Here is a 22,334-nt window from a genome sequence, read left to right on the forward strand (position 1 = left end):
TATTTCCTTCTATTGGTTCTAAATATACAAACCTCATGAGTCACCCACTAGTTCTGGTATTCTGTAATGTGGTGAGTGGGCTCATGTTCACCCTACTTCTACCTTTCATAAAATAAACAATTCAGTCCCAGACTAAATGCAAAAATACATATAATAAAATAAATTGGAAACCCTCCCCCTTCTCTTTTCATCAAGAAAATCCAAAAGAATATACTCCAAGCGGGTGTTATCCCTCCTGGGCACCACAGAGAGAGCTGTTTTATTGTTGGTGTGTGGCTCTTATAATATAATACAATAGCAGATTCAAGAAAAAACCAAATGCTTCTTAGTACAATAGTAGCAGGGACTAAGGTTATGGAAAGGGCAAGAACAAAGCTTTCCTACTAGGAGCAATGCTATTTCTTTTATATAGTTAATATTGTATAGTTCTTCAAGACAAGTTAAACCTTGCACAGGTGAGGTGTGCTACCTCTTAGGTGAACTAGTGTGGAAGCAGCCACTGCGAACCAAATTAGCAGTCACAGACCCTCCAGGGCTCTCACCTGTGATACTGAAATCTATTCCTTCCTCTGGTGCAGTCAGGGAAGGGAAGGGATGGGATCGACCCTTTTGCTCCTAGAGGAAGCATGAGGTCTACCAAGGAAGAAGATGAGAATGGCAAACCCAGGGACCTGAAAGAGAGAGAGGTTGGATGAGTAAGAACATGAATAGTGGATCCCCCTTTCCCAAGACTGAGGTCTGGAATGACCTTTCTGTATGTTGGGCAAGGGTGTTGATCAAATTGATGAAGGTTCCAATCTCTGGTCCCCACACATGGTTTACTCATCTGAGGACTTCCTAACAGTAGAGAGAACATTGCTTTTTCACTTCCCTGGCATTCCCGTTTCTCTGGTCTGGGAGGACAATGAGAGAGGGTGGCTGCGAGGTGGCACAGACCCACCTGCATCACTCGTCCTGAGGGCCATAAGGCAGACTCAACACTGGCATCAGAAATGAGCCCAGACTGTATTCATTGTTTGAAGACACCCTTTGAGACAGAAAATAAGTCCCATCATGTTCCAGTTACAGGAGTCACAAACATAACAGAAAAAGTTTAAGTTATACCACAGAAGGCAAGCCACCAGGCAGCCTGGAGGACTGGCCGAGGCCACCACATGTCTGGTGGGAGCATTCCAGCACAAAGCTCATTGTTGGTAGAAGCCCTATTCTCTGGCCCTCTTGGAACTGAATGGGAAGCACACTCAACCTATTAACCATTCTCTCTGGGAGAAGATGTCCAACCCCAGATCAGCTCTGTATCCCTCACTTTGTTTATAACAGAAAGGTTTGGATTCATCTCTTTTAATCCTCACAATAGGATTATTAAGGTACGTATGTAGGATCCCAGATGAAGAAAGAGTATCAAAGAGGTTGTAGCAGATACTATCAGTTGCCAACCCAACAATTCACCTTTTCTATGGAAGCCTGTTTTTATTTAGACATCCAGGCTGCTCTGCATGGCCATGAACTTCTGGGGCCCCATCACCAGCCTAGGACGGAGCAGGAGGAAGCTGGTTTATCTGGGTCAATCATGATAATTCTATTCCCTTGGCCAGTGATTGGGTAAAATATGGGCATGAGACAAACTTCTGGAAATAGAACATTTAGTGTGTCTCCTAGATAGCTTCCAGGAAGTACTTTCTTCTCATAAAGAGACAAGGCCTGCTCTGCAGCTGCACACTGTTGGGTCTGCCTGAGGTTCCTGGGACCGAGGCAGCCCTTTGCGATCACAGAGTTAGGTTAGGACCCCGGGCCTGGCCACTGAGGCTGGGAGAGGAAATGACAGAAAGATTCTAGGCTCCTCATTTACACAGATGAGTGGTTGAACTCACACATCCCTGGGGTTACCTTAAGTCAAGACTTCTGACTATAGACTATAAAACATTTTCTTTAATTACTCAGTCTCTCTGGGTTGGGATTTTTATTCGCAGCCCAAAGCGTCCTGACAGATACAGAAGATGATCGACTAGCCTGAAGTCACACAGCTAGAGGCCGTCGAGTTTGGCTAAAATTCCACGTCTGTGGGATTATAAACAGCATACACTCTACTCTGCCGGGGTGTACAACAGTGTGGAAAGTCATTTCACGGGATTCATTAGGCTCCTTCCCCACACAAGGATCTCTGCTAGTCAGGCATCTGTCAACTTTCTAGTGCTAAAAAAAGGCGCTGTGAAAATGGTTTTATAAAAACACAAAACGAATCTCCTTTTCTCCCTTTGCAGTGTTTTCTGCTCTGAGGCATCACGACTGCTTTGTATTCTGCTCATAGCGTTAAGATAACAGGATTTAATTACCAAATTCATACACCACCACCATGGCATAAATGCATTGGCTTGAACTAAAATGAATGCAGTTATTAGAAAAAAGAAAAGAAATGCCGCATCGATACAGTGACAGCAGACACATAGACCAGTTTTATTCACTTTATCTCCTTGCAAGAACCAGTTAAGCCGTTTCAAAGAGATTATTGGGTTTTAATGATCCAGGACATTAAAAGGCACTTCTCCTAGTGACAATGACACCATACGTCAGGTAAAGAAGGCAGTATATTCAAGAAATAATGGCCAGTTTGTGGCAACCCCTCCCCTCTCTTTCGTGATGGTCCCCCCATGGTCATTGTCCTGTTAGTGCGGCCACTGGCTGGGGATGACACTGAACAATACCGTGCAGTCTCCTGAGTCGGCATAGGAGATCTTTCCAGATTAAGACTCAGAAGCAGCTTTTGGGCCCCACAATGGAAACCACAGGAGGTGCTGAGCCCTGTCGGCAGGTGCCTCGATATTCTATCAACAGTGCACTCAGCCGCCTCACCCATCCAGGGCTAAGTCCAAGTTCCAAGAACCAGATTCCCCTGAGGCTGATGGACATCTATCTAGACGCCAGGTGGGAGAAGTTCCCAAATGGCTGGCCCGATTTCCCAGCGCTCTGAAGGAACCAGCCCCGGGGAACTCAGTCAAAGCAACTCCCCTTTAGCTGACTTCTTCTCCTTTGCACTTTCACAACAGATTTCTTTTTTTAAGCGAAAGTACTGCAATTTTACAAGTTTAGAAACTGAGGATCTAGAGACCAACCTCTTCATTTTGCAGAGACTGAAGCCAGAGGGGGGAAGTGCAGGTCCGGAGGCAGTTAAAGGGACGAGGCTACAGCCAGGTCTCCATTATTCCCAGGCTGCTCCTGACTGGATACGGACGACATTTGAAGGGGTAATTTTTGAACCTCTAACCTCCCTCCTCACCCCAGCAGCCACGCTAGCTGGTAGCTGTGCCCCGTCCAGGTAAATAAGAACGTGGGCACATGCTCTCCTCTCTGCGCGTGCCCTCTCTTGGATTTGCCAAGCCAAGATTCAGTCGTTCAATGGGTACACCAGTGCAGTCAGAATCGACTGAGCTTCCTCATACTTTACAGCCTCCTCAAGTTTTCTGTAAGAAATCTACTTCAGAGCTGTTTCCTTGGAGATGTGAAGAAAATAACAACTTTGTTAACAATCTTCCTAATGCTATTCCTCCTCCCTAAGCATACTGGCACCTGGCTGGATTCTGCAGAAATCTCTGGCCTTTTCTGCTCAGCTTAACAAGAATACAACGTTTAGATGCAGCTTCAGTAAGGTCGTGGTTACCAGAGGCGATCTGACCAGCTTAAGTGGTGTCCTGGTTCTTAGTCTTGGAGGAAACTCTTGGACCTCATGGCTCAGAGAATCTTCCGGAAACTACATTTACTGGAAGGTCAGGGCTCCAGCACCAGGGCAGCTGAAGGTGCTCAGCCCAGGGCGGGCCCAAGGTGGAGTATGTGTGAGCAGGTTTCGTGATGATAACGTGGCCGGAAGAGGACAGGCCCTGGGTGGAGCTTGTGAGTGGGAAGAAATGGCGTCCTGGTCAGAGAGGGACCGAAGTGCCTAGAGGTGAAGGTTGTCAGGAGAATCTCTGCAGAAAAAGAGAGGCATTCCTATGGCTAAGGGAGCCCTAAGGACCACTCAAGCATCAGCTCAATATGGGAAGCCCAAAGAAATAAAGACTGTTGCTGGCTACATACCCGAATAGTGCTTACAGCACAGAGATGGAGACAGGAGACAGGCAGATTCACCTCTTCCAGAAGAAAAAGTAGGTAAAACCCGGTATGAGGAGGTCCAGCAGCAGATACTAGTAGCCATGGCTGAAGCCAAGCTAGCTGGGTCAGACCAGTCTCCCCAGTGTAAGAGCTGAGCTATTTGGGGCAAAGTCCTTAGCCTCTCAGTTCCCACAGCTGTGAAGTGGGGACAATCTCCCTCTCCTCTCAGAGGTTGTGAGGGTTAAAAGAGAGCATAGAGAGCATGCATTTAGAGCACTCAGCAGGATGCCTGGGGCACTCAACAATGGCAGCTATTGTTAGTGCTGAGCTGTTCTTCACACCTCCCAGGAGGTGGCTGTGGAGGCAATGAAGTGCTGGAATAGAAAACCCCAAAGGGCAATCCTTCCCCCTCATCAGACACCTACCAGGTGGCCCTACCAGGTTCTGGGGCAAGAGCAGGTGTTTGATCAAAGTAAGCATAGTGAGGAGAGGAGGCACAGGGGGAGCCCATCCTGAAATCTTTCAAGGGCTCTCAGAGAGAAGGGGAGTACCAGGCTGTGTCACCCCAGAGCCCTGGTCAGCAGATTGCGGCTCGCAAGCCACATGCGGCTCTTTGGCCCCTTGAGTGTGGCTCTTCCACAAAATACCACGTGCAGGCGCTTCCTTGATAAGGAATGTACCTACCTATGTAGTTTAAGTTTAAAAGATTTGGCTCTCAAAAGAAATTTCAATTGTTGTACTGTTGATATTTGGCTGTTGACTAATGAGTTGGCCGACCACTGCCCCAGAAGACAGCCTGAAGTCCCCTTCAACAGGATGGAGCTGGGAGGCAGCCCAAGGAAGTCCTGTCTCCTGATGAGAGTCCATCAGGAACAGAAGGTGCTGCCTGGAAAATCTCTGAGCTCCCCTCTTAAAGATCCTTTAAGGTGGCATTAGTGTGTGTGCTGCAAACAACCCTCCGGAGAACAGAACCAGTGAGACTCTGCCTCCAGGAAATGTTTGAGTAGAAGTTGGATGATCCAGTGCTGGTGTGGGGCGCCCAGTCCCGTGCAAGGCTGGGCCCAGGGGACCCCCTCCTGGGATATGATTATCTATAGCTTCATTGCACAGAACATAGTCCATATGCCAGGCAGGCCAAGTGCTTAACACACAGTTATTGGCTTCATCCCGCACAACACCAACATAAGGCAGGCATTGTGGGTGAGAGAACAGTGGGGCACGCAGGTGGTAAAACACTTGCCCAGAGTTGCAGTTACTAGAATACAGAGCCAGGATCCAAATCCACGCACATTTCAGCCTCAGAGTCCATGAGCTAACCATTGCTCGCACTGTTCCAGCTGAGGCAAGGGTTCATCACTCCACTGTCTTCATGCTCCTTGTGGCCAGGGCCTCTGGTGACAAAGAGGATGGGAGGATGCAGATTTGAGAAGCAAGCAGGGGCCAGGAAGCTGCCAGTTCATTGCTGGCATTGCCTCTCTGGCCTGGAATGGGGCCCTGGACCATAGCTCTCTCTGTCATCTGAGAGAGATGACCCTGACTGTGCATTAGGACATTTCCCTAGCAGCACCAGCTGAGTAGTTTTTACATGCCTATTGCTTCTGTATGTGATAGATATCTGACTCCGCACACCTGCCAACCTCCCGTCTGTCTTCTCTCCTCTGTATGCCCAGCCCCACCACCCTGGCAGAGTTGTGGCCATCCCTCAGCTTGGGTCTGTCCTCCCTCCTCCCCACACCGAGGCCCCCACTCCTCCACTCCCTCCAAGCCCCCTAAAAGAGATATATGCAATCACTGACAGCAAGTGGATGAGAAGAAACAGAGAAAGCAGAATCAAAAAATTAAAACCCTATGGGCAGCAACAATTACTTTTTTTTAGTTTCTTTCATTCCTTTGACACAATAGAGTAATTGATGTATGTGTATTTGGGTTAACATCAGAGTATGCCTCTGTATCAGGGGTAGTCAACCTTTTTATACCTACCGCCCACTTTTGTATCTCTGTTAGTAGTAAAATTTTCTAACCGCCCACTGGTTCCACAGTAATGGTGATTTATAAAGTAGGGAAGTAACTTTACTTTATAAAATTTATAAATCAGAGTTACAGCAAGTTAAAGCATATAATAATAATTACTTACCAAGTACTTGATGTCGGATTTTTGCTAAGTTTGGAAGAATAAATCTTTATAAAACAACTTACTATAGTTCAATCTATCTTTTTATTTATACTTTGGTTGCTCCGCTACCACCCACCATGAAAGCTGGAACGCCCACTAGTGAGCAGTAGGGACCAGGTTGACTACCACTGCTCTGTATCGATGCATATATTTAATAGAATGAGAATATCAGGACTTACCAGTCTCCACATTTATACAGTGTCTCTCAGTATATACTTTTCAGCCACAGTCTGAGCTAAAAACTTTTGTTCAAATCTTTTACATATAGAATGTCTCTGAGTTTTTTCCCTACTGGTTTCCTTTGACATAAAATAAGGTGTAATTGCCACTGAAAGCAAGACCATAGTCACTGCATTCATGAGGTTTCTGTCCTGTGCAAATCTTCCTGAGGGCACACAGCTGGCCACAGGCTGGCCTACTGCGACTGCATTCCTGTTTGCTAGGAGCCCACTGATGTTTAATGCTGTATGAGGGGCTGTAGAAGGCACCTTCATCGGTGCTCTATTAAGGTTTTTCTCCAGCAGAACAACACTGGTCTGGGTTGACCAGTGACTCTCTGAGGAAAATGTGCCACCCAGATTGAGTGAATTGCCTGATGTTCACTAAAGACTGACTTCACTTTGAAGGTTTTCCCGCATTCATTGCATCCATAGGGTCTCTCTCCTATATGACTTCTCTGATGTACCAGCCACAGCTTCCCAATCAAGATTTTCCCACAGTCACTGCACTGAAAGGGTTTCTCTCCTGTGTAAATTCTTTCATGTCTAATGAGACCTATCTTCTGGGATAGGATTTCCCACATTCACTGCACACAGAGTGTCTTTCCCACGTGAAACTTCTGATGGGTCACGAGGGTGTCCTTTTCCACAGGCGTCTGTGTGAAGCCTTTTCCACATTTGTTGCACACATAAGGTTTGTCGCCTGTATGAGTGTGTAGATGGACCATGAGGTTGCCCTTTGGGGTGAAGCTTTTCCCACACTCACTGCATGCATGCAAACAGTATCTCTCCAATATATATTTTGTAATGTATACAAAACCATGATTCCTTGAGAAAGGCTTTGCCACACTCTGTGCCTTCCTAAGATTTCTCTCCTGCATGTGATCTCCAGTGTTCATTCAGTGTGACCTTTTGGGGAAGGCTTTCCCACCCCGACTACACTGATGTGGCTTCTCTCCTGTATGAAGATTCTGGTGATAACTGGGCTAACAGTTCTGCACAAAGGCTTTCCCACATTCATTGCATACATGACATTTCCTTATTTTCTAAGATTGCTCATGCTTAATGTGTGAAAACTTAGGTCTGATTTCGTCTTTCTGGGAATTTCATTTCAGTCTGAAATTGTTCATTATTAGAATGGAGGAAAAAATTCCCATCTCCAGAAAGTTCACCGAGCTTCTTGCTTTCATAGCTTCTGTTCTGGTTAAGTAAAGATAAATTTTTATTTCATTCTTTCTCCATGTGAGTCAGACATATCATTGTTATTTGCTGTAGCAAAAACTGAGTTTTGCTCCAATGGACAGAATTTTCTAATACGTTATTTTTGTGCCATTGTTCTAGGCTACTGTTTATGCTTTCATTTGGTACGTGCTCCAGCAGATGATCGTCAAGTTTTCAGAATGGGGTCAACAGGGGACTTCACTTTCCATTGTCCACAGTGGTTCTCAGTGATCTAACTTGGAAAGTTCATCTGGTTTGCTGGCTTGATAACCCACTGACAGCAGCTGGCTATAGTTCTCCATCACGTCTCAGTCCAGTTCCTCTGAGCAGGAGCCAGGAGCTACCAGTTCTCCCAGATGAAGTCCACAGCCATGTCGTCAAACATCAGGGATTCCTGAGCCTGAAGCATTTTCTCCTGTTCTCTGAAAACAGCTGTCAACTAGAAGGCTCTGTTTTGATGTGTTCTGGGTCTGCTAAAAATTTCTGTTCAGAAATCTGTCTTCAGTCAAGTGTGTCCGTGGAAATGCTGATACCCTATCCTGCAACTTCTTCCCCCATCACATGATTCTATTACTTCTGTGGAGACAGAGCCTCTGAGGTGATGCACTGAAAAGGGCCCACCATTATCTGTGTGTAGTTCTGCTCAAATGTTGAAACCGAGTCTCAGGAGGAGAAACAGAATCAGAAAAATCCTCTCTGAAGCACATTCTGGCCTCCTCACCACCCTCCGGTCCCACTGGAGGCTGTTACACCACCCCGCACACTTCGGCTTTTGACCCACAGCACCCAGGGTTGTTGGGACAGAGGCCAAGGACACTCCTCAGCACCCTCCTCACAGTGCCCTCAGGGGGCTGCCAAAGAACCAGTGCCAACAATTAATATTGAACTTGAAAATTGCCTGGGAACAGAAAGTGTGGACTATTCAGGTGCAAATCACATGCAAATCATGTGCAAACAGCTCCACACCAGCCCCTGTAATTCTGTAAACCAGCCTGGCCAGCTCTAAGGGGCAGTTTGAGGACCCCCATCCCATGCTCCCACCCCAACTCTGCTCCAGCTGCACTACAGCCCACCCCTGTACTGGTAGGGCCCTCTGGGTGACAACTAGCTTGCCCAGAAACTCTTCAGATCAGAACCCCTTCCAATTCTGAGGTCGTTCTGTGCCTGCAAAAAAGAGAATCCTAACCATGCAGCCTAGCTGTCCTCACCATTGCCCAAAGTGCCTTCCTAAAGGTCACTCCAAACACTGACACTGAATCCCTCACCTAGCACCTCTGCTCCATCCTCTATGTCCAGGCAAGACCTGGCTCTGCTGATGCCTGAGGTGGCCCCCCTGTGACACAGCCCAACCCCACTCCTCCTCCCTTCTCTGGCTCTGTTGATAGTAAATTTAAGGTGAGGGTGACTTTAGTAGGCCTCTCGGATAGGGGTTGGGACAGATGGGTCTCTCTGGGGAGGTAGGAGCTGCCTAAGCTTCCGAATTTTTCTGCATGTGGCAGGAAAACAGATCAGTGTCCCCTCCCTCCCCAGGCCATCCCTGAATGAGATAACCGGGAGCCCAGAGTTCACCTGCAGGGTCGGTGACGTGGCCTTCCAGGCCCGAGACCACCGGCTGCAGACCGACTTGAGGTTCAGGGCCTTTCTCTTTCCCCAGGCAGCGGGGAGCTCCCCGAGCAGGAAGCAGCCCACAGGCCTGCTCTCCCCACTCGCCTGGGCTCCTAATAGCCTCTCCTCAAGCTGCCACCAAGACGGGAAGGAGTCCCATCCCCACCCAGCCCCTGCAGTAGAACCTTCCACACGCGCACCGTGTTCCCGTCTCCACCTGCATCCCTCACTCTGACATTTCAGGTTCCACGAGGGCGGGGCCGGGGTCTGACTTACTCTGCACCCCCAGCATCCGGCGTCCAGCATGGAAGCCTACCTCATATACAGCTGACCCTGAAAGACGTGTGAACCGCGCTGGTCCACTGACACACGGGTTTTTTTCAATCAGTGCATTCTGTCCCCTATTCCCCGGGCGAACAGTTGCATGCTTTGCATCTGCAGATTTAACCAACCCAAGTACAAGTATTTTCCTATTCTCATTGACAGATTCTCAACCCTGGGTGAAAAACTGTTTTTGCATTCCCAACAGCAGATTCCCAACTGTGAGTTCCTAACCGAGGATGGAAAATACTCTTTTTGATCGACAGTTGGTTCAATCTGCAGATGCAAATAATAATAATAAGTTATACGCGGTTTTCCACTAGGCAGGGTGGGAAGACACTACTAACCCCATGTTGTTCTAGGGCCAAACTGTATGTGGAGAGAAGGGCCTGTAAAAACTTCAGTCCATCGGCTGGGACATTCAGCTCCTACTCAGTGGTAAGGGCCCTTGACAGTAAGTGTTGAAGTGTCTTTCCTCCGCTGCATTCCCATGGCCTGGAGCAACGTGTGGTGTCGGGAGGCCCTGGGCCAGCCTCACCGCTGTCACCCTGCCCAGGGTTGGATGGAAAAGGTGGATGGGGAGAGAACAAGCCCCCGGTCTGTGCACCCTGCGGGACCAGCAAGAAAAGTTCTGATGCTACCCTCAAAAGGAATTGATGGTCCAATTGCTGAGTTATACCAGGACTGGCATCTCCTGGTGAGTGACACGGTAACAGTGGCATGAGGGAAGATGCTGAGGCAGTGGTGATGAAGGGTGGATTTCTCTAAGAAGGCTGGGGGGGGGGGAGTGGTGGGCGGAGACTGAGAAGTTGGAGCTGGAGTTTAGAATAAAGGAAGAGCACGTGGGCCCGGGGTTTGGAAACAGCTTGGGCCCGAGTAGCGAGGTGGCCACGCACAGTGTGGTGTGCAGTGTGGAAGCCCATAAACTGGGTCTCCGGAGCTGTGTCTGCGGCAGCTCCTCCCATTTGCTCCTTTATGACAGTTCCTTGATTCAGGGACACCCGTGACTGATTGAGTCACACATTCCACTGAATATTATTGACCAAGTATTAAACATAAATAATGAGGTACTAAGTGAGATAAAAGTACATCCCATTTTCAGAAACATTAAATTGTGGGGGGAAATGTGCATCTGAGATCGAAGAATTATAATGATATATTTATATATATACTGCTTACAAAAATTAGGGGATATTTCAAAATGAATGTGAAGCAATAAAATATCCCCTAATTTTTATAAGCAGTGTAATTTATAGTAATATGATAATAGTACTAGATAGTAAAGGTATAGTGTAGTAATATAATATAAAGGGAATTGTTTGCTTTCATTACAACTCACCTGGTTACAAAGAAGAAAAACTCAACCACAGCGGCTCAGGTAAAAAGAACACAGGGCAGTTTTATGACATCCAAAAGCAAGAGAGAGTCACATCCGGCCGGGCCCTGCAGGAGCAGTACGGGGACCTGACATGCCATACGAAGGGGCAGCAGCCACCATCTCTGGGACCTTCCTTCTCCGCTTCTTTCTCACTGAACGTTTGCTTCATGCTCCTCTCTCTCTCTCTCTCTCTCTCTCTCTCTCTCTCTCTCTCTCTAGCTTCCTCTCCTTATTCAAGGTCTCCGTTAGGCCGGCTGGGCTTCAGACTGTGGCCATGACTTTGTCCACCCCTCCCCCAGCTAGTTCCCAGGATCTTAATTCCAAATCCCCAGGAAAGAACTTTGATGGCTCAGTGCATTTGTTTGGATATCAGTTTGACTATTGCAGCAGGGAGACTCCGAAATAACAGTTGGCTTAAATAAGAGCATTTGTCTCACTTTCATGAAAGTCTGTGTTGCCATGACAGCTTTCCTCTGCAAAGCTGTCCGAGATCTAGGTTCCTCTCATCTTATTGCTATCATTCCTAGGGTAGCCACTGTGCCCCTATGGTCCAGGATGGCTCACCACCATCTCCACACTGCAGAAGCAGGATGGAGGGAAGACGTGGCCCCGGGATTGTACGCATCACTCCCACTCCCACGACCAGATCTACCCACATGACTAAGCCTAGCTTCAGAATTGCCCAGGAACGATCTCTGCTAGGCAGTCAACTGAGGGGGGCAGGGAGGACCGACAGCCATTTCTGGCATATGCTGGTCAGTTAGCTGTAGTGGAAGGGAGGTAGGGAGGACCGAGAGGGGCCTGCATGGTGGAAACATGGTGGGCTGGACACCCTGCAGCAGAGACCAGGAAAAGAGAGCTGGGAACCAGCCCTCACCCAGTACAAGTCTACGCAACGCCAAATCCACACTCAGCTCTGCACTACCCACTGTGTCAACAGTTGCGCATCGGACGTCTCAGTTGCAAAGTATTGAGGGTAAACATTTAGTGATGGGACTAGGAGAGAGGAAACCCTTGGGGTAAGCAGTGTGGGACAGTCTTGGGAGTTTCATCTCAGAGAAAACCACTTTATGTGAGCCACGGAAAGGATATTAGGGTTAGACTTGGTAAGAAGAGGAGAAAAACTCACACAAGAAGGGGGACCAGGGAGAATTTACAGTGGTCAAGTCTATAGGCAAGGAGTCTTACCAGTTTCCAGTAAAGTCTCTTACTCTCAGTTTCCTTATCTAGACAGAAAGCTCTCTGGGAGGGTGGTAGGGAAGATTATTTGAGGCGACAGGTGTACAGCACCAGGGGTGTGTCTAGCACACTGAAGGCTCTCAATAAATGGTAAAGTGTCTTTAGATGTGACGGCCCAAACCGAGTTCCGTGAGGTGTTCCTTGCATACCACTTAGTCCAGAAGCTCAGGCGTTCTTTCTCCCCCTTTTCTATATATTTCTTGGGGAAGTGGTTCTCCAATTAGAGAGGGCATAAAATACCTCCCACTTTCCTAGTGGACCCAGGAGTCTGCATTTTCTCACCAGGAAATTTGGGGCCAGTGGTCGAAGGGCTGAACTTTGAGAAATACTGCAGAAAGGGAAGCTCCATCTCTCGGGATGACCTTTCTCATTGACACAATCCTATTCGCACACAATGGTCAACACTGTGCTCCCACGAATACAGCTTCTCCTGTTACTTTTTCTGTGGTGTTCCTGGGGCACGCAAGACTGGAAGGGAGTTGTGGGAGAGAGGGCGAGGTGATGGTCGTAAAAGCTTATCTGGAACATCCGCAAGCCCAGTGATGACTTCTCCTTTCAAACTTCCATTAGAAAACTAGCTCGCCTTTGGGGCAGCATCTGTGGTCATTGCTGGGACCAGAATGTGCAGACCTGCTGGAGACACCAAAGCACTATTAATAGTGGGGCTCAGTGAGGCCAGGCCTAGGAAGTGTGAAATGCTTCTTCAGGAACTGACAAATCCTTTGAGAGCCCAGGCCATCTCAGACTTGACTCTAGTCACTTTGGCTGCCATCTCACATGTGACCTCTGGTGCCCTGGGTGAGGCAAAGGCCTGATCACAGATGACCCCAGGCGAGTCCTTCCTTCTCATGCACTTGACACAGCGTGGGCCGCTGGTTCTCTGGGTATAATATTTATTGGATTTTCCCCCTCCCCGATGGCAGAAGAAATATACAATCACCATAAAAGGTGTTTTTTGAAGATCTGAAACAAAACAAAAGAAAAATAAAAGCCACCTGTAATTCTACCACCTGGAAATAACCATTCACATTTTAAAGTAACACACTACTAGTTTTTCCTATGCATATATTTGCATAAACTTGCATATATCACATTTGGATTTTCCTTAATCCTCTGCTCTGTAAACTGCTTGCTTCACTTAACAATGTATAATAATTTCCCACATTGTCCAATGGTCTTTACCACCACATATATAATAGCTCATCGTATTCTAGTGTATGGATACACAATTTAATTTGGACATTTAGGTTATTTTTATTTTTTGCTTTTATTTATTTTAGTTTGCTATTATAAATCTTATTGCATGTCAGTATGGTTTTTCTTAAGATCAATCTCATGATTGATCTTAAGGTCTAAGCTAAAATCTTAGATCAAAGGGTTTTTTTGTTGCTGTTGTTTTAGATATGTATCACCAACTTATAGATGTTCAGGTAGATATTGTAGATATTGAAGAAGGCCAGGAATCCACATCAGGCTTCAGGGTGTGGAGAAGGCAGTGTAAGCTGAAGATTGTCCCCCGGAGCTCAAATTCAGACACCATGAAGGAGCATTTGGTCAAGCTGGGCATGTTAGGAGGATCCCCTTCCCCAAACACCCCCCCCAACAAAACAAGCCTAGGGTCTCTTAATGACCCTCTGAAGATCTGTCTTCTTTGATTATGCTCAACCCATTTTAGGGATTCTATGCAAATCTTTATCTGGCCTGCAGCAATTATATCTGAAAACCAGACTTTTGAAAGAAGTACATTTAACTTTTTTTTTAAATAGCATTTTTAGTGCATGCTATTATCATTGTTACTTACTCAAATATGTTGACGGGGGAGTAGGTGGAAGGGTGATGTTTGCATTGGCATGGCAACCAGTGACTAATTGAGTCCCCCCCACAGCCCAGAATGGCTTCTTTAACTCACACACAGCCAAAAATGGATTTTTTCCGCCTATGTGTCATTGGCTTATGGTAGAGAAAAGGTTACCCACTCATGATCTAACCCTTTCTATTCTATTTATATTTTCAGTTTGTGCCACCTTTGGGGCTAATCAGCTTAGCAAGCTTTCTTCTCACCCTATGAAGTCAGCTTTCTTTTGATCTACTGTTACCTCTTTTCAGCTGTACAACATGCTCCTTAATTATTAAAAAAGCTAATATTTCTTGAAACTTTACTATGATGGCAGGCACTATGCAAGGTATTTTATATACGTTATTTCTTTTAATCCTTAAGGAAACCCCAGGCTGTAGGAACCGTCATTACCATCCTTTCTTAAACATGAGGGAACTGAGGAGGGGCTCAGGACACAGAGTTTACAAGGTGAGGATCTGGACTGGATAAGGTGGACTCTGGAGGCTGAGGGTCTAACCAGTACCCAGCTCGGCCAACAGGGCGTGCGGGCTCTCCTCCTTCTGGTGTGGGAATCTGGGGTTGGATGAACCAGTCCATAGTCAAGCACAAGCTTTTCTTCCATATCAGAATCCTTGACCATACCCTCGCTTGGATTTTCAAGGCTGGAAAGTGTGAACGAATCAGTCTATCTCCATGTAAAAGTTCAAACCCTGGGCATTAACTAAACTTTTCCTCTTCTCTCTTTTGATCACAAATAGTACCTGAAACTTTCCGGCTGTCAGTCCCTTCATCTATAACATACAAGATCTAAAAGCTAGCTCGCCCTGGCCAGTTGGCTCAGTGATAGAGCATCGGCCTGGCGTGCAGGAATCCTGGGTTCGATTCCCAACCAGGGCACACAGGAGAAGCGCCCATCTGCTTCTCCACCCCTCCCCCTCTCCTTCCTGTCTATCTCTCTCTTCCCCTCCCACAGCCAAGGCTCCATTGGAGCAAAGTTGGCCCAGGCACTGAGGATGGCTCCATGGCCTCTGCCTCAGGCACTTGAATGGCTCTGGTTGCAACAGAGCAACACCCCAGATGGGCAGAGCATCGCCCCCTGGTGGGCATGCTGGGTGGATCCCGGTCAGGCGCATGCAGGAGTCTGTCTGACTGCCTCCCTGTTTCCAACTTCAGAAAATACAAAAAAAAAAAAAAAAAAAAAAAAGCTAGCTCATGTGAAGACTGGGAAGATGATGTGGGAAGGCCTCTGGGAAAGCCCTTTGCACAGGGCCTAGTGCACAGTAGGTGCTAGGTGCTCAATAAAGCTTTCTTCCTTCCATCTCTTGTAGGAATTCCAAGAGTAGCCTGTCTCCATGGTTGAGCTTCTGGACTATGGTCATCTCTGGTGTCTCCACGCTCCTCCTGAGGGCAGAGGGCAGAGGGTAGAACTGACACTCCTCTTTTGAGGGCTTCCAGGCTGGCCCCGTCAGGACCCATGATGGTTTGGGTTCTGGCATGGTTCTCTGGTGAGTCACAGGATGGTAAGGATGCCAAAGGTTTTGAGTCCTTCAAATTCTGCAAACAACAACAACAACAGGAGAAGTTTCTGGAGCTTATTCTTATTTCCTTGGTTTTGAACAACTGTAAAATAGTTGGGAGCCGGCCTGACCTGTGGTGGCGCAGTGGATAAAGCGTTGACCTGGAACACTGAGGTTGCCGGTTCGAAACCTTCGGCTTTCCTGGTCAAGGCACATATGGGAGTTGATGCTTCCTGCTCCTCCCCCTTCTCTCTCTCTCTCTCCCCTCTCTCTAAAAATCAATAAATAAAATATAAAAAAAAATAGTTGAGAGTCAAAACAAGCAAGAATGTGAATCCTGGCCTGTATGGCCTCCCCCTCATTTCCTTCCGTAATGCCTCCGAGCAGCAGTGATAGGCATGGGAGACATGCTAGAGAGGGCGATTGTAGGGATTCGATGAGAATGCAGGGAGAGCTCTCGGCCCCACATCGGATGAGCAGTGAATGCCAGGAATGCAATTACTTGAGAAAACTTGGGATTCCAGAGGAGTTAAGGAAAAGTATTTTTAACAAGGCAAGAGAAGAATCAGAGACCTCCTTCTGGTGTGGGAATCTGGGATGTAAACACTACTGAAGGTTCATCAGCAGATTAGGCTGTATCTTTTCTGCTTTCAAGTTGCTATTTTCTCTGTCCATTGTCACTCTGATTTTCTGTATGCCCTGTGTCCCCACAGGGAGACCCCATGGAAAGGAAACACTTAATGGTATTTCCAACTTATAGGAAATGTTCAGTAAGGGCAGCCTTGCTCTGGGTGATGTTCTGCACGAATCCAGTGGGTGAAGAGTCTGTTCCCAGCACTGAGACTGTAAGGGAAAGGTTTGCACAGAAGGGTAGGCCGGGGAAGCTGGATGCACTCCCAGATCCAACCGAGTTAAGTCTTTCCAGTTCCGCTTCATCATGTTGTTGGAAATAAATTCCCAGAACATCAGATTCTGCCATTTTCAAAAAGAAAAAAAAAAAAAAACCACAACAAAAATTCCAGAGCCTCATACAAATGTTATTTTGCTGATCAGTATCTTTAAGGTGGTCAAAGCTGTTTCCTTCACCATCAGTACAAAGAACCAAGAGCTGACGCCTCCTGAATGGAGAAGACTATAAAAATATCACGAATCGAATTTTTAGCATTTGATCATATCATAGCTCATCTTAGGATGCTTTCTTTCTTGCTGTAAGCACGGGCTACACATCATATTTCTATAGTGACATGATGGATTTCCCCCACTGGGTTGAGGGAGAAATGAGGACTGTACTTTCTTCAACAGTTGCTGGAATGGATGATAATCTGTATAAGCCAATAAATGGAAGATTTCTCAAAAGAAAAGTTTGCCTTCAACAAAAATGCTAACTAGTTAGAAAGAGTTGTACATGGGTAAGCAAATATAGATAACTAACACACCAATCCATATCCTCCAGGAACATTTATTGAGAGCCTACCTACTATGTGCTACGTACTAAGTGCTAGAGATATAAACATGGCATGGTTCCTGCCTTCGTGAGATTCAGCCTGGTAGGAAAGAGGCAGATATGGGTCCGGGTTCTTGGTTGCAGACCGTATGACCCATTCTAGCCAGTTTAAACTGAAAGGGATTAATTAGGCTTATAAATATCTCACAAAATCATTGGGAAGGAACAGGCTCTCGGTTGAGCTTCCAGGACTCCACCAAAATAGCTTGGCTAGAGGACAAGCTGTCCTGGCCACAGACAGGAACCTCTGAGTTAGTAAGCCATCACCACCACTGTTGGCTCCGTGACCATACCGCATCTGCCATTATCAAGCCAGCAGAATGGCCCATGTTCTGCTCTTTTTCCCGGGAAACTTAGATCTGCACCCAAGTCTTGCCTGAGAGTCCTGCCTGACAGGCAGAGCATAAATCAATGTCTGCACCATAGCACAAAAGGCTGGGACACACAGCATTTTTTGATGGGAATGGAGAGTGATACCATGGAAACCTATCAGAATATGGAGAAGCTCTTTGAAAGATTTGGGGCCATTGTGAATAACAGTTGTTCACACAATGATTAAATAAAACAACTACAGCATGATGTGAGAATGATGTGACTGATTGACTCCAGGAGAAGGTTTAAATAGCCCAGCATGACAGAGGCATCATGGAAGTTGATTTCTTTATTTGGACCTTGACCGAGTTGGATATTTAACCAGGCAAGGAAAATATTCCAGTGACTTTCTATATTCCAAAAAATAGTCGTGTAAATGTGAACCCATGGGCTTTGCACTACATACTGAGCAGATAGTTGTGCACAAAACGACCCGTGCCTGGCCCTGACGGAGCTTACCATCCAAGGCAGCAGAGCAAGGCTGCAAGCATTTTGTTGGAAGGCTGGGTGTCCTGATGCGTACCTGGCATCGTGACACCGTGCTTAGGGAGATGCCAGACGTGGCTCACTTTCTTCTGTCCTCACACTAGCTGTAGAGTGGACACCAGCCTGAGGACAGCTCATCGTATGTCAGCCAGTGACCTCTGAGTTGCCATGGAACAACACTTTCCCCAGACACAATGGTGATCAGCTGCCGAAATTTAATTCTCTCTTTCTACAGATTGAACTGGGGGTGGGGGGTGGGGTGAGAAAATTCATCATTGATTAATAGAACCAGAAGCAGAAAAGACTCATCTGCACATCAGATAGCAGGAGCTAAGAGGGGCCGAGGGACAGCCCGAGTTACAGCTCAACAGAAGACACACAGTCTACATGGATGTCCAGTGAGCTCTGCAATGCATCCTCTGGCCAGGAACAGCAGCGGCCAGGGCAGCATGGGGCCGAGTCCCCATGACAGCAGAGGATCTAGGACCTACTGTGAAGACAGACAGCAAGAGATCCGGGTCCCAGGAGCTTGACCAGATACGCCCATTTCCTGGGCTCTGTCTGGCTCTGCTGGCCTGGCTCCGTGGTGGAACTGTGCTCCTGGGAGGTCCTGTCTTCCTCATCCCCACCTGCGACCGTTCCTGGCCATCCTGCGAGGTGGCTTCCCAGCAGCCCTGTTCCATGCATCAGCTTACACAATAGAAGCTGAAAGGCCTGGAATTTGGTCCAATCAACACGGGAGAGTGAAAATATGTTTCTTAATATGAAAAAGGAAACCAGCTAAACATTAATTGGTAACTGTTTAAGTTTTAAATTTAACCATTTCATTTATATCCATACATTTCTAACCAAAAGGCTGTCATATTTATTGACTTAAGTTGCTATGAAAACGTTACTAACAAGTGAGTAAAATAACATGTGCACGATCACACCCTCCCACCCCAACATCCTCTGACCCCTGGCCCTCCCCAGAGATGAGGAACATAGGTTTTATTTGATAACTGTAAGGGAGACCTACTTGACATTCAGAACAATGCGGTCCTTCTTTCTTAGTCTCTGCATGTAGTAAAATGCTAAACACATATCTGGTGCTCTTAACTGTACATTGATTGATAATGTTTAAAATCAAAGGGTGTTGGCCCTGGCCGGTTGGCTCAGCGGTAGAGCGTCGGCCTAGCGTGTGGAGGACCCGGGTTCGATTCCCGGCCAGGGCACACAGGAGAAGCGCCCATTTGCTTCTCCACCCCTCCGCCGCACTTTCCTCTCTGTCTCTCTCTTCCCCTCCCGCAGCCAAGGCTCCATTGGAGCAAAGATGGCCCGGGCGCTGGGGATGGCTCTGTGGCCTCTGCCCCAGGCGCTAGAGTGGCTCTGGTCGCAATATGGCGACGCCCAGGATGGGCAGAGCATCGCCCCCTGGTGGGCAGAGCGTCGCCCCATGGTGGGCGTGCCGGGTGGATCCCGGTCGGGCGCATGCGGGAGTCTGTCTGACTGTCTCTCCCCGTTTCCAGCTTCAGAAAAATGAAAAAAAAAAAAAAAAAAAATAAAAAAATAAAAAAAAAAAAATAAAAAAAAAAAAAAAAAAAAAAATAAAATCAAAGGGTGTTAAAAAACACTTTTTTTTTTTTTTTTTTTTTTTTTGCTTCAAGAAAGAAAGGCTCTGGGTTACTGACCTAAATTGTGCAGCCTTATCACATTGCTGGAACTTTTTCCTTAGCAAAGGGAGTTTATTGTCCTCAGCTTCAGCTCCCCACCCCACCAGCCCCGACCTCCACTGCCCCCGGGAAGGGAAGGGACTGCATCCAGGTGTAAGGCTAAGAGGTGCAGACGGGCAACCAGGAGAGAAGAGACAAGGAGCCAGCGCCCCAGGGAGAGGTGAGGGCCAGACCAAGTGGCAGCCCAGCAGGACTTAGAGCGAACGCTGAGATACACATGGTGCTAGGGTGCGGTCATTTCTGCATTCATTGGTTCATTCAGCAAAGCTTTATAGCTTGTAAACAGAACTAGATGACTTAGTCTCTGTTCTCAGGTTGTTACCAGCTAGGGAGTCCAGCCATCACAGCAGTCTGCATGAGGTGACACATACAGGTGATGGAGAGGAAAAGCCCAGCCTCACAAAAGGGACTGTGAGGGGCTTGATGGGGTTAATCCCCAGTGGGCAGCTGTGTCTACATATGGGCTTCAGTGCCGTAGGACAGGAGCCAGGGAGAAAGCGGTGACTGCCAAACAATAATAACAAAAAGTACCAAGGATCCCAGGCAAAAAGTCAGTTAGGAAGTCTGCAATTATCATGAGATACCACCTCATACCTGTTAGATTAGCTATTATTAACAAGACAGGTAATAGCAAATGTTGGAGAGGCTGTGGAGAAAAAGGAACCCTCATACACTGTTGGTGGGAATGTAAAGTAGTACAACCATTATGGAAGAAAGTATGGTGGTTCCTCAAAAAACTGAAAATAGAACTACCTTATGACCCAGCAATCCCTCTACTGGGTATATACCCCAAAAACTCAGAAACATTGATACGTAAAGACACATACAGCCCCATGTTCATTGCAGCATTGTTCACAGTGGCCAGGACATGGAAACAACCAAAAAGCCCGTCAATAGATGACTGGATAAAAAAGATGTGGCACATATACACTATGGAATACTACTCAGCCATAAGAAATGATGACATCGGATCATTTACAACAAAATGATGGGATCTTGATAACATTATAGAGTGAAATAAATAAATCAGAAAAAACCAGGAACTGCATTATTCCATACGTAGGTGGGACATAAAAGTGAGACTAAGAGACATTGATAAGAGTGTGGTGGTTATGGGGGGAGGGGGGGAGAGGGAGAGGGAAAGGGGGAAGGGGAGGGGCACAAAGAAAACTAGATAGAAGGTGACAGAGGACAATCTGACTTTGGGTGATGGGTATGCAACATAATTGAATGACAAGATAACCTGGACATGTTATCTTTGAATATATGTATCCTGATTTACTGATGTCACCCCATTAAAAAAAAATAAAATTATTAAAAAAAAAGGAAGTCTGCAGTTATCATTATAATTATTAGCTATACAATGAAGAGCTATCTTTTACTGAGCATTTACTGCTACATGTTAGACACTGTGCCAAGCACTCTCTTCGTCTTTCTCCTTTAATCCTCACAACTACCCGATGACAGAGGGATTTTCCAGGGAACAGACCCTGAGCCGAGGGAGGTCACACTACCAGTCACTGTCTCACAGCTAGCAAATGCTAGGGCAGGGATCCAACCCGGGCTAGGTCCCATGGCCGCTCTCACAGACCCCCAGGACTCCATTCCCATCTTGGGACACGGGCATCTAGAAACATAGCCAGTCCTAATCGCCACTTGGAAAACAACGACCAGAATTTAAAAGTGCTGTTCTCATAAAGTCTGGGACCAAGGGAGCTTGGGGCTAGGACAGGAAAGATTGCCCAGTCCTCATATTGGTAGAATGAGAGGTGAGTTGGCTCTCAGAGGCTCTCACAGTCTCTGCGAGATACGTGATGTTGAACTAAATTCAGTGGATTGACACAAAACGGGGTGAGGCAGAGCCTAGAACAATGAAGGTTCTAGATTTCAGAGATGCAGAGCTTACATTCCTGAAATAAGGTGAACTGACAGAGAAGGCTGGGAAAATAAGGAAAAACATTGCTGAATGGAGAATGGTCAAGGGTAGAAAAGTGAAGGGCTTATTGTTTATTTATGTATTTATTTATTCATTGACAGAGACAGAGCGAGAGTCAGTAAGAAGGACAGACAGGGACAGACAGACAGGAAGGGAAAGAGATGAGAAGCATCAAGTTTGTTGTAGCTCCTTAGTTGTTCAGTGATTGCTTTCTCATATGTGCCTTGACGGAGGGTGGGGGGGGAGCTACAGCAAAGCTAGTGACCCCTTGCCCAAGCCAGTGACCTTGGGCTTCAAGCCAGCAACCTTTGGGCTCAAGCCAGCAACCATGGGGTCATGTCTATGATCCCATGCTCAAGCCAGCGACCTTGGGGTTTCAAACCTGGGTCGTCTGCGTCCCAGTCCAACACTCTGTCCACTGCGCCACCGCCTGGTCAGGTGAAGGGCTCATTGTTAATCACACAAAGGAGCAACCCGTACAGGTAGAAAAAAGAAAAATAGGAATAAATGTCTTCAAGACTAGAGAAGTAAGTCGTAAAGAGATGGGGTTTTTTTAATCAATGCAGTTGGTTTCACCTTAGGATTCCCATCCTCACTGAGCCTTGTTCTTTTGTCCTAATATTCTCTTCCATGGGGACATTTTATTGGATGCCCACTGTGAAGAAGTAGGCTCATTTAAATAAAATTTAACATTAATGTGATAATCAATCTTTAAGCTGGAAACTAGGGGGC

At 46.8% G+C, this 22,334-nt stretch overlaps 1 pseudogene; it reads right to left on the reverse strand.

Moving 5' to 3' along the window:
• Positions 1-6,544: 6,544 nt before the first annotated feature.
• On the reverse strand, positions 6,545-8,104 carry LOC136389144 (zinc finger protein 350 pseudogene; annotated as a pseudogene).
• Between the last annotated feature and the right edge of the window lie 14,230 nt (positions 8,105-22,334).

This window comes from Saccopteryx leptura, chromosome 1 (assembly GCF_036850995.1).
Source record: "Saccopteryx leptura isolate mSacLep1 chromosome 1, mSacLep1_pri_phased_curated, whole genome shotgun sequence".
Lineage (NCBI taxonomy): Eukaryota > Metazoa > Chordata > Mammalia > Chiroptera > Emballonuridae > Saccopteryx > Saccopteryx leptura.